Below are 9991 nucleotides of genomic sequence, written 5' to 3' on the forward strand. Positions count from 1 at the left end.
TAAACTTTTGTTTCATAAAGGAATGAATTAAAACTTTCTGTTCACTTCTATTATTTTCTTTAAAGATTTGTTTGTTTGAGAGAGAGAGAATGTGTGTGTGTGCACAGTTTGGGGAGGGGCAGAGGGAGAGAATCTCAAGGAAACCCCCGCTGAGTGCGGGGCCCCATGTGAGGCTCACCTTGGGGTTCACCATGGGGCTCAACAACATCACCCAGGAGATCATGACCTGAGTCGAAACCAAGAGTTGCATGCTCAACCAACTGAGCCAGCCAGGTGCCCTTAAACTTTCTGTTCATTTCTTGACACAAAATAGGTGCTTAATAAAATCTTCTTGGCTTAATTTATATAGTCATTCTCTTTGTCCTATGAAGCAGACATATTCCCAGCCTCTCTAATATTGTCTTCCCCATTCTCCTTAGTAAGAAAACCTGAGTTTTTTGGAAGCACCATGCACCCCGCCGGAAGACTGTGATTCCCAGTGTCCCTTGCAGCTTGAGGACATAAACAGAAATTGTGGGGAGAATTTCTGGAAAGTTCCATAAGAGTTGGATATAGACAGCTCATCTGATTCTTTTTGCCCTTTACCCACTCCCCTTGTCGGATATTTTCTAATTCAGATATTCGGATTTTTTCTTAGAATCATGTATCCACAGTCAAGGTCCAGTGGTTGAGACCATAGGTCAGCCTTGAGGATGGAAACCACATGCTAGTGATGATAAAACTGGACAGCAGAAGGATCCTGAGTCCCTGCTACAGTGTGATGTTACTGTACCAGTTATGAATGTCTATTTAAAGAGATATTTTATGCAAAAAAAATAAATTTCCATCTTGTTTTGGCTACTGTTATTTCTATCCTCTGCTACTGAGGCCAAATACCATTCCTGAATGATGTATCCCAAACTCAGTATCAATTCCAGGAGGGTAGGTGACTGGAGCACTTATGAATACTTATGGCTAGAAATTACTACTTGGAAAATGTACAGAAATACTGAGAAAATTTCCCAGCTGGACCCCATTCCCAAGGTGGATCTCAAAGACAGTTTTATATCAACTGTATAACCTGGAAGAATTCCAGGAGCCTTTCAGGAAGAGAAAGTGGCTGCTGTTGCTGCTGATCCTGCTATAGTTGAGTGGAAACTGAAAGGCCGGAATGATGACCTTTCAAGAAGAACAAATGTTATTAAATAATGGATTTTGTCCCACCTCCTACAACAGTCAAGAGCAAAAGGATGAAGAGGGAATCCTATTCATCTATTAATAACTCTGAGAGCCAGCCTCATGCTGACAAAGCAGAAAGCAACTGTAAAATTAGCAATTTTGCCTGCAAATTAGCCCCTTGCAAAGCCATAAAAAGAGAAAAGGAATTAAGAAAAATTCTATTAATGGAGTCAAGGATGGAAAAACCAAGAGTGACAGAGCATAAATACCCAGAAAACTGATACTTATTTTAAGGAAGATATTATCCAGGTTTTAAATAGCTGCTTATAGCTGTGTATGAAGCAAGTGTTAATTTATAGCTCTTGGATCGGTGGCCTTTCTTAATGGCTCCTTGGAGCAAATCTATCAGAACACGAGGAGCACAAGGCTTAGGTTGATGTTAATGAAAACTACCCTAACTACCCCTATCTGACATACTGCTATTCCACTTTAGAATGAAAGGCAATGCAGTATATGGAAAGATGTTAAATATCAGAGGAAGACAAAGTTAAGGCTTGAACCTGGCTCTGTCTCTTTCCTGGCCTTGAGAAAGTCTTTTCACCATCCTGGGCTGCTGTTTTGTTTTCTATCAAAGCAGAGGGTGATTATGCACCATTGTGTTAGTCCCATTAAATTAAGTAACATGCAAAGAATTTGGTCCCTAGGAGGTTGTTAGCAAACTTAATCCCTTTCTACCTTCTCTTCCTCATCAGAGGGTCAGAAACATCAGACCTGGCAAACCCATGCAAAGCACTTAAATTGAGCTCTGAAATTCTCCCCATAAGAAGATCAGTCCCTACAGGGGAGCTGAACACACATTTTTATAATTTATGACTGGTCTCGGGCAACAGGCCCCCATTTGCAATTTTATGAAAATGATAAATCAATATTCAATAGTAGGAAATAATCAGAAGAAAAGAACAGAGACTTCTTTAACAATAAAAAGGCAGGGGGCTCCATTTCCAACAAGAAACATACCCAGAAGGAGAAATCTGAAAATGGTGCAATTTGCTTCATTATAGCATTGGCAGTTTTCATAGCCAGAGTCATCTAATACCATCCAAGAAAAAGTGAGGAGTTTGGGGCTCTGTTGGAGGATGTGGGTGAGTCTCCTCCTGTTTTCTTGGTTCAAGAGGGTATTTTATGTCTGAAGTACTCATTTTCCCTCTTAGGGCTAAAAAGTGTTAATATATGGACAAAGCAATTAAATCCACAATGCACATGGAAGGCAAACAGTTTGAAGGTGGATAAATCATTGAAAAAGTTCTTAAAAGCACTAAAAAAAATCTCCTAATTGATGGCTGTAATTTACAAGACTGGGAAAATTTGTAAAACTCCCACTGAACTGGTACCACGAGTCAGAACCATCTCTGAATACTGTAATGTAAACCCAGACTCATTCTCCTCCAAGTTCTTCATATCTTACTGAAGGTCACAGGATCTGCTTTACAGGGTAGTCTTAGAAATAATTTAAATTCCTCAGCAACATTACTACTGAGTGGTACTTTCTACTTGTGTTTGAGCACCTCTAGCAATAGAGAAGTACATTCTTCCCAGAGAGGAGTTTAGTTTAATTCAACACAAATGAGTTGAGACGCTCTAATTCCTAGGCAATTGTTTGTGTACAGGATGTGCATTCATTTCCTATGGCTTCATGGCAAAGTACCATAAATCATGCAGCTTAAAACAATAAAACATTCATTGTGTTATGGCTTTGAAGGCATAAAGTTTGAAATCAAAGTGTTTTGTAGGCCTGTGTTCCTTCTGAAACCTGTAAGGGAGAGAATGCTTCCTTGCTCCTAGCCTCCTGCTTCTGCATTAATATAACCCTCTGCAAGAATTTTCTATGTATGTAATATACATATGTTTGTGTTGATTTAATCTCTCGAATAATGTTTAACTCTAAATGCAACAAGTCCTTAAAAAATAAAAATAAAAAGAGGACTGAATTGCAGCTGAGGACCCTCAAGTCAGGGTCAATCAGGACCATGAGCTGTATTCCTTTCGATACTGGGCAGCCCAAGAGACAGGTTGTCCCCATAAAAGTGGGGAGAAACTTTGAAAGGGTATATGAAAAACTCCAGCATCTGGGAGAGCAGGGCAAGAGGCTATAGAACATGAAGCGTGAGATACCCTTGGACTTATTCTCTATCCCCCTCTGCGAGCAAGACCAGGACTTTCTGAACTTGGTGACAGCCCTGGACATGGCCATGAAGTGGATGGATGCCCTCCACCAGGAAAAGTGAACCAGATCTAAAAGACTGTAATGTGTAATGAGCATTGAACCTTACAAAAGTTTGGCAATGTCTTCCATAGCCTTTCTCGGCGGTGAAACGGCAGAGCAGTCATTGTAGGACTGTGGGAGATTGCAGGCCAAGGTGGAAAAATTCAAGGAAAAGAAGTCAGGGCCAGTGCTGGCCAAACTCCTCCAGGCCCAAGCAGAGCATTGGCCTGCATGGGATGACTTTGAAGCCAAGAACAAGCAGCTCCTGCACAAGATACTGTAGTTCTACAATAGTCATCTATATTAATTCCAGCTCAGCTTTGAGTCCCTAAAGGGACTCAAAGGTGCGTCTCAATCAGGTGGTATTACAGTCTGAAATGTGTAAGATCTTTGGTGACTTGACTCCACAGCTTGGCCAGTCTGGACACCTGGACATGCAGTGGGAGTAGGAAAATGAGGCCAAATTGAGTGAATTCAGAGCCCTCCTCTACTGTGGCTGATGACTAACTCCTGGGACACAAGTTAGTCTCTCAAGTCTTTCGAAGCATAGGCTCAGGTGTCAGCTCAGCACAAAGTCCTCCTATGGGGGAAGTCTGGTAGCCCATAGGTTGGGGAGACAGGCAGCTCCCACTCTACCTTAGCAGCCCTTTGCAATGAGCCTGGCACCAGAAGCCCCAAGCAGGTAGCTCTCTCCCCACCCAATACCAAGAGCCTGTAGACCCAGGTGAGCAGTATAGTAACCCCCCCCCCCCCAGGGGCTTTCTTATTTCCAAAGAACTGCCGAAAGTGCAACCTGGCAAGCTTTCAGCCTTCAAAGGGCATGGGTTTTATCAGTTCATTTGAGGTCTTAGCCTTGCTTACATAGTTAAGTTGCATAGTTACCTCCAAAAGGCCCATCCTGGGGAGTCCAGTGACCCTCATTTGCTTTCCATTTTGCAGACTCGTTTTTTTTTTTTTTTTTTTTTTTACCCCTCCTGGAAGAAGCCCTTCTTTCCCAGAATGTGTGAATCTGGGAAGTTGGCCTGCCCCAGGGAGTGTAGAACTATGGTCCTTCAGCCCTACATGCCCCTCACTCCAGCCTCCCAGCATGACAAAGACTGGGTTAGCCCACTTCTATCCATTAGATCAGGGCCAGGAAAGAATCCCAAGTTATAGCTTCCCCCAGTAACTGGGACTCAACTCAGGTCAATGTGCTACCACGCAAAATGTCACAGTTCAATTCATAGGCCTCAAAAGCCAGAATGGTGAGTTGTGTGCTAGCAAAATAATACACTGAGGCTGCTTTTCATGAGGAAGTCTCCAAGAGCAGGTAGACATGGTCTCCTGGGGCAAATTCTAGACCCCCTATGGCTGTCAGGAGAAACAACTGCCCTGAGTACGTGCAATGCAATGGTACATTTGGGTTATTGAGGTAGCAAGCACCCTTTAACCATGGTCTTTTGAAATCAGAGTGGCATAGGATGCAGTCAGTGTCCACAAATGGGGACCTGTTAAAAGACTTTGACTCCCTTAATTCTGTTTTCTAAGACACCAGACACCTATGCATTAGCTGCAAGTGTTTCCTCCAGTTTTACACTCCTCCCCCATTGACTGCCAGAGTCTTCCCAAGGCCCTGTATCACTACCCAAGGACTAATAAACACTAGTGCCAGGTAACAAGCTCTCCATATGGTTTATTTTTTCAGAGAAATCCTAGGAGATTAGCAGCTTGGAAGGCCACGATAGCCATGGAGTTGATGTCTGTTTCTATGTTCATTTCCTTCATTTTATTGTCCATGCAGATCATATATTCTCTTGGACACCAGCAGGAATCCTAACAGCCTTTCAGAATAATATATTTCCTCTTGTTCTTTGGGCTAACCCACTTCAAAACTCTTCTATGTCTTTTATCCTGAATTTGCTGAGGTTTAATAGGGTACACTTGATTTATTTGTCCACATATGGTTGTGAATTGAAGTATATTCAACATTGAGAAGGATGACTTCTTACTGGCAATGCTGTCGATGATCTGTTTTCAGAATCAAAGCAGCAGGAATCTTCTAGAGCAGTGGTTCTCAATCAGTGGCAGTATTGCCACTCCCAACCCAGGGGATCATTGGCAACGTCTGAAGGTATTTTTGGGTGTGAGAATGGTATGTGTGTAGGATGCTAATGGCTTCTATGTGGTTAAGGCAGAGGGTGCTGCTGAACACAATTGTAGGACACTCTCACACAAGAAAGAATTACCTGGCCCAAATATCAATAGTATGAAGATTGAGTAACCCTGACTTAGAGGAATATTTTTTCTCCTATAACCTTTAGGCATTACTTTGGAAGCTGTATGATCTATATTCCAGGCTCAGATCAACTACTTATTCACTATTTTAACATGGTCCAACAGCCTATGGATTTTGGACTTGGGCTTGCTTGTATACGAAATGAGGAAAGTAGCTTTTGGGAAAGAAATTGGAACATGTTGAGTCACTAATTATATTTTATGGTCAAGGGAAGAAAAGTGTTTAATATTCAAAGATGCTTATTGAAGAATTATTTATGATAATCAATATTATAAAACAGCTCTGTTTGAATAGATGGCAGTTCATCTGTTTCATAGAACATTATGAGAATCTTACGAAGCAGTTTTCATAAGGAAAATGCCTTTATTACAATGTTAAGAAAAAGAGTAATGGAATTCAAATTTGTATGTAAAGTAGACCAGATGGAAATTTGTCACTTTCTTTCCTGTTGTATTTCTTACTGTTGTATTCATCACAGTGACTAGGACTCACTTATTTATGTGTGTGTCTTCATGGCTAGACCGTGTAGTCCCTGGGCATGGTAGGGAGGGGCCTTAGTCACCTCTCTATCCTCAATGTCTTGCCTATAACTAACTGAATATATGGTCTCTCACAAGACAGTTAACTGCTCCCAGCTTTGGTTTCCTCATCTGAAAAATGTAGGCAAAATTGTGCATACCTCAGAGGTGTTGAGATCAATAAATAGCCAAAGATCATAAAGCATTATATCTAACACATAATAACCATTCAGTAAAATTAATTATTGCTATTCCTTGCATCCCTGCTCCGCCAGCAACAAGATGTGTAACCTTGGGAAAATAAATTCAGGTCTGGTCTGTTCTTTTCTTTTTTCTTCTCTATTCTTCCCCCTATATAAATGAAAATTTGTATAGACTATCTCAGTCCTCCTTCCCACATCCTAGATTCTTCTATCTTTTGATTCTAAAGATTAAAGGCTTCAGGATTCAGGAGACTTGTTGGAAGGCAGACTCTGTAGAGGTAAAATGGCGCCACCAATCATAGTCTAATGAGGTTTTGAGGGTGGGGACAATCATCAAGTGGGAGAGTGATGGAGCGCCTGGGTGGCTCAGTGGTTAAGCATCTGCCTTTGGCTCAGGTCACTATCCCGGGGTCCTGGAATCGAGTCCCACATTGGACTCCCTGCAGGGAGCCTGCTTCTCCCTCTGCCTGTGTCTTTGCCTCTCTCTTTGTGTCTCTCATGCATAAATAAATAAAATATCAAAAAAAAAAAAAAAAGAGGGAGAGTGGTGGTGGGTCAGCTGGAGACAATGTGATACAGGGGAAAGAGCATTAGATGAGGTGTCAGAGAACTGGGACCTAACTAGGGCACTGTGAAGCTCAGGCACATATCATTTCTCCATGGCAACTTCCAACTTCCAACTTCCTTACCAGTAATAGCAGAAAGAAACAGCTAGCAAATTCAGGGACTCTTCCAAATCTTACCTTGTGAGGTTGTGCCCTATTCCTGTGTTACCAGGCATGCTATTCTGAATTTGTTCTTCTACGTAGCCACTGTTGCCCAGTTACATGTGACTACCTTCCTCCCTCAATCTTTCCTAGGTGTTGATGTCTTCCCTTTTTAGATGCTAACTTATCAACCACTATTTTTCCTAGATAGAAGTCCAAGAATAATGCAAGATATTTGTCTGAATATCTTAGGGTCTTTGCCGTATCAGAGTGACCATAATGAGACCCATGGGAAAAACTGTAAGTTAAAAACAAAAACAAAAAACAAACCAACTATCTGGTACTGAGAAACCAAAGGCAGTGGGAAAATCCTTCACAGGAACAGAGGTTGGAGAAATAACAGATGGGAAGCAATCCGAAAGCAGATTAATAATGACAAATAAATCATTAAATCTTCCACTTATGCAGTCTTGCTCCAGAAAGAACAACAGATAAATAATGAAGACAAATTTAGACTTAGCATTTGAATCAAATTTATAACCAACAACAAAACGAAGTACCTTTCAAGGTAGGGAACCTCCAGCTAGAGAGAGGAAAGGTTTAATGCTAGAGAAGTTTCTTGCTTCTGATGAGAGAAGAGATTTAATAATTTCCAAATTCTTTTCAGTCCTGACAAGGCGGTTCTCCCTGTGAATGAAGCCATGGCTCAGAGGACAAGTACCCTGGAACAGCTTTCCTATTTGCCACCAAGTACTGGGGGAGAAGCCTTTAGGTTTTCACAGTGATTTTAAGGAGTGGGCCTTAATTCCATTTTGCAGATGACAAAATTGTGGCTTAGACAGGGATATTGTTTTTCTCAGCATTGTAAGAGGTACAGTAGGCTTCAACTTTGTATCTGAAACATCCTGAGGAAGCCAGCTGGTCCTCACTGTTTTGACTACACTGGTTTAGGCTCCTGAACTCTTCCATAGAAGATCCAATTAAAGGGCAGGTTGCTAGCTTCTTTGCATGTAGAAGGGGAGAGGAGGCTAGAACAAATGACTTTACTCCTTGCCAGAGGAAGACGGGGGTTGTCTGTGAGGAGAGCTTGTTGGGGAGCTCCTGCCACCTGCAACCAGTCAATTCATCCTCCTGGAAGCTGGACTGCAGGCCCCGTGCCAGCTTGTCAGTGCAGAAACTGGCAAGAAGAGAACTCACTCAGAGGCTGTCAGACACAGGAGCCTGCCCACAGGTTACAGTGTGAAAGGGGGGCCTTGGGAGCAGGGGCAATGACCAGTCTCAGCAGTCAGCAGGAGAAGGGGAAGGAGGGGGTGCTGAAATGCACCATGTGTCTACTTGGTGTTCAGTGCTTTTTAAATATTTTCTCTTTTAATTCCTCTCTACAGTCCTATTAAGTAGGTATTATTTTCTTCATTTTTCCAAACGAAGACACCAAGACCGAAGCAATTTCAGTAAATTGCTGTACATTATTCAGCAGGCCTTGGATGTTAAGCCAATTTTGTCTGACTCCAAATTCCACATTTTCTACCAAATTATGGTTTTTCAAATTCTATTCACTGGTGTTCCCTTTCATGTTTCACCATGTCTGTATCCACTTGTACTCTTACTCAACATTTTTCTGCAAATCAACTTACTTATAAATCAATTTTACTTATACGAGTGCATTTTAAAGGGAAGATGTACGATGCCATCATATATGGAAAGCAATTTCACTTGCCATAAATATATGGTAATAAAAATAAATAAATGAAAACAAAATAGTGTTATTATGCTCCTGCTGTATAGTCTTATGTCTGGAAGGCTCTGTGCCCAAGGTATACTTTTTTTTTTTTTTTTTTTTTTTTTGTGAAAAGTGAAGATTAGGGAAGTATTAGAGAGGTGCTAAAGATATAGAGAACCAAAATGATGTTTTTCTCTTTGGTGAAATTAAACAGATTGAAAGGTAATTGAAATTCTTGTGATGTGGTTCAAAACTGTTTACACCCTTTCTCTAGGCCACCCCCACCATATCCAGGACCACAGCATTCCATGTCCGCACTTTAGGAAGCTAATCAAGATAGTGGTGATATTATTAGCTTCTGTTCTGAAGTCAAGCAAGTGCTCTCGCTAAATACCATCTCAAGTGAAACAACACAGATTACTAGATAGAAAGCAGGGAGTAGGATTCAGAAGATAAAGAGAAGATCCCCCTAAATGGTTCTCCCACCCCACATCTTCAATCCAATATATCATAATTAAAGGCCATGACAATTTTCTACTAAGAAACATGAAATGATTTCTTGTTGCGGATATAAAGAATTCTCAATTCCTTAGCCTGGCATTTAAGGCCTTGCAAAATTCTGTTATGCTTCATCACCAACATTATACTTAGGCCAAAGAGAGCCAAAATGAACCACTCATCATTTCTTGTTTATGTCCTCAAAATGTCTTGCCTTCATTGTATTGCTAATCTGTTGCTATGTTTAGGCAACGTTTCTCTCTTCCCACGGTACATCTACATGTGTAATGGTGGTGGGCAGAGAAAGCCTGGAAAGATGAGAGTAAGAGAAGTGTAGTTTGTGAAGGTCTACAAGATGTCTATTGGATTTGGCAGTGTGGAAGGTCTAAGAGGCCTTAGAATTGTTTCAGTTATGTGTTAGGGATGTCGGTGGGTTAAGGATCAAATGGGAATTGAGTAATGGGAGGTAGCAAGCACACATCGAGACAAAACATGAAAAGTGAAGTGTTCGATGGTAAGGCACACAGGAGAGCTCAGAGCATGTTTTTACGTGAGCTTTAGCTCATTTTTTGCAGGAAGCAAAAAGTTAGGAAGAGGTTTGAGATGTAAATGTAGAAAAAAATGTGAAGGGACAGAATCAAGAAGAAAT

At 41.3% G+C, this 9991-nt stretch overlaps 1 pseudogene; it reads left to right on the plus strand.

Annotated features, from left to right (window-relative positions):
* Positions 1-3185: 3185 nt before the first annotated feature.
* LOC144305141 (bridging integrator 3 pseudogene) lies at positions 3186-3928 on the plus strand (annotated as a pseudogene).
* Positions 3929-9991: the final 6063 nt, after the last annotated feature.

Source organism: Canis aureus, chromosome 3 (genome assembly GCF_053574225.1).
Source record: "Canis aureus isolate CA01 chromosome 3, VMU_Caureus_v.1.0, whole genome shotgun sequence".
NCBI lineage: Eukaryota > Metazoa > Chordata > Mammalia > Carnivora > Canidae > Canis > Canis aureus.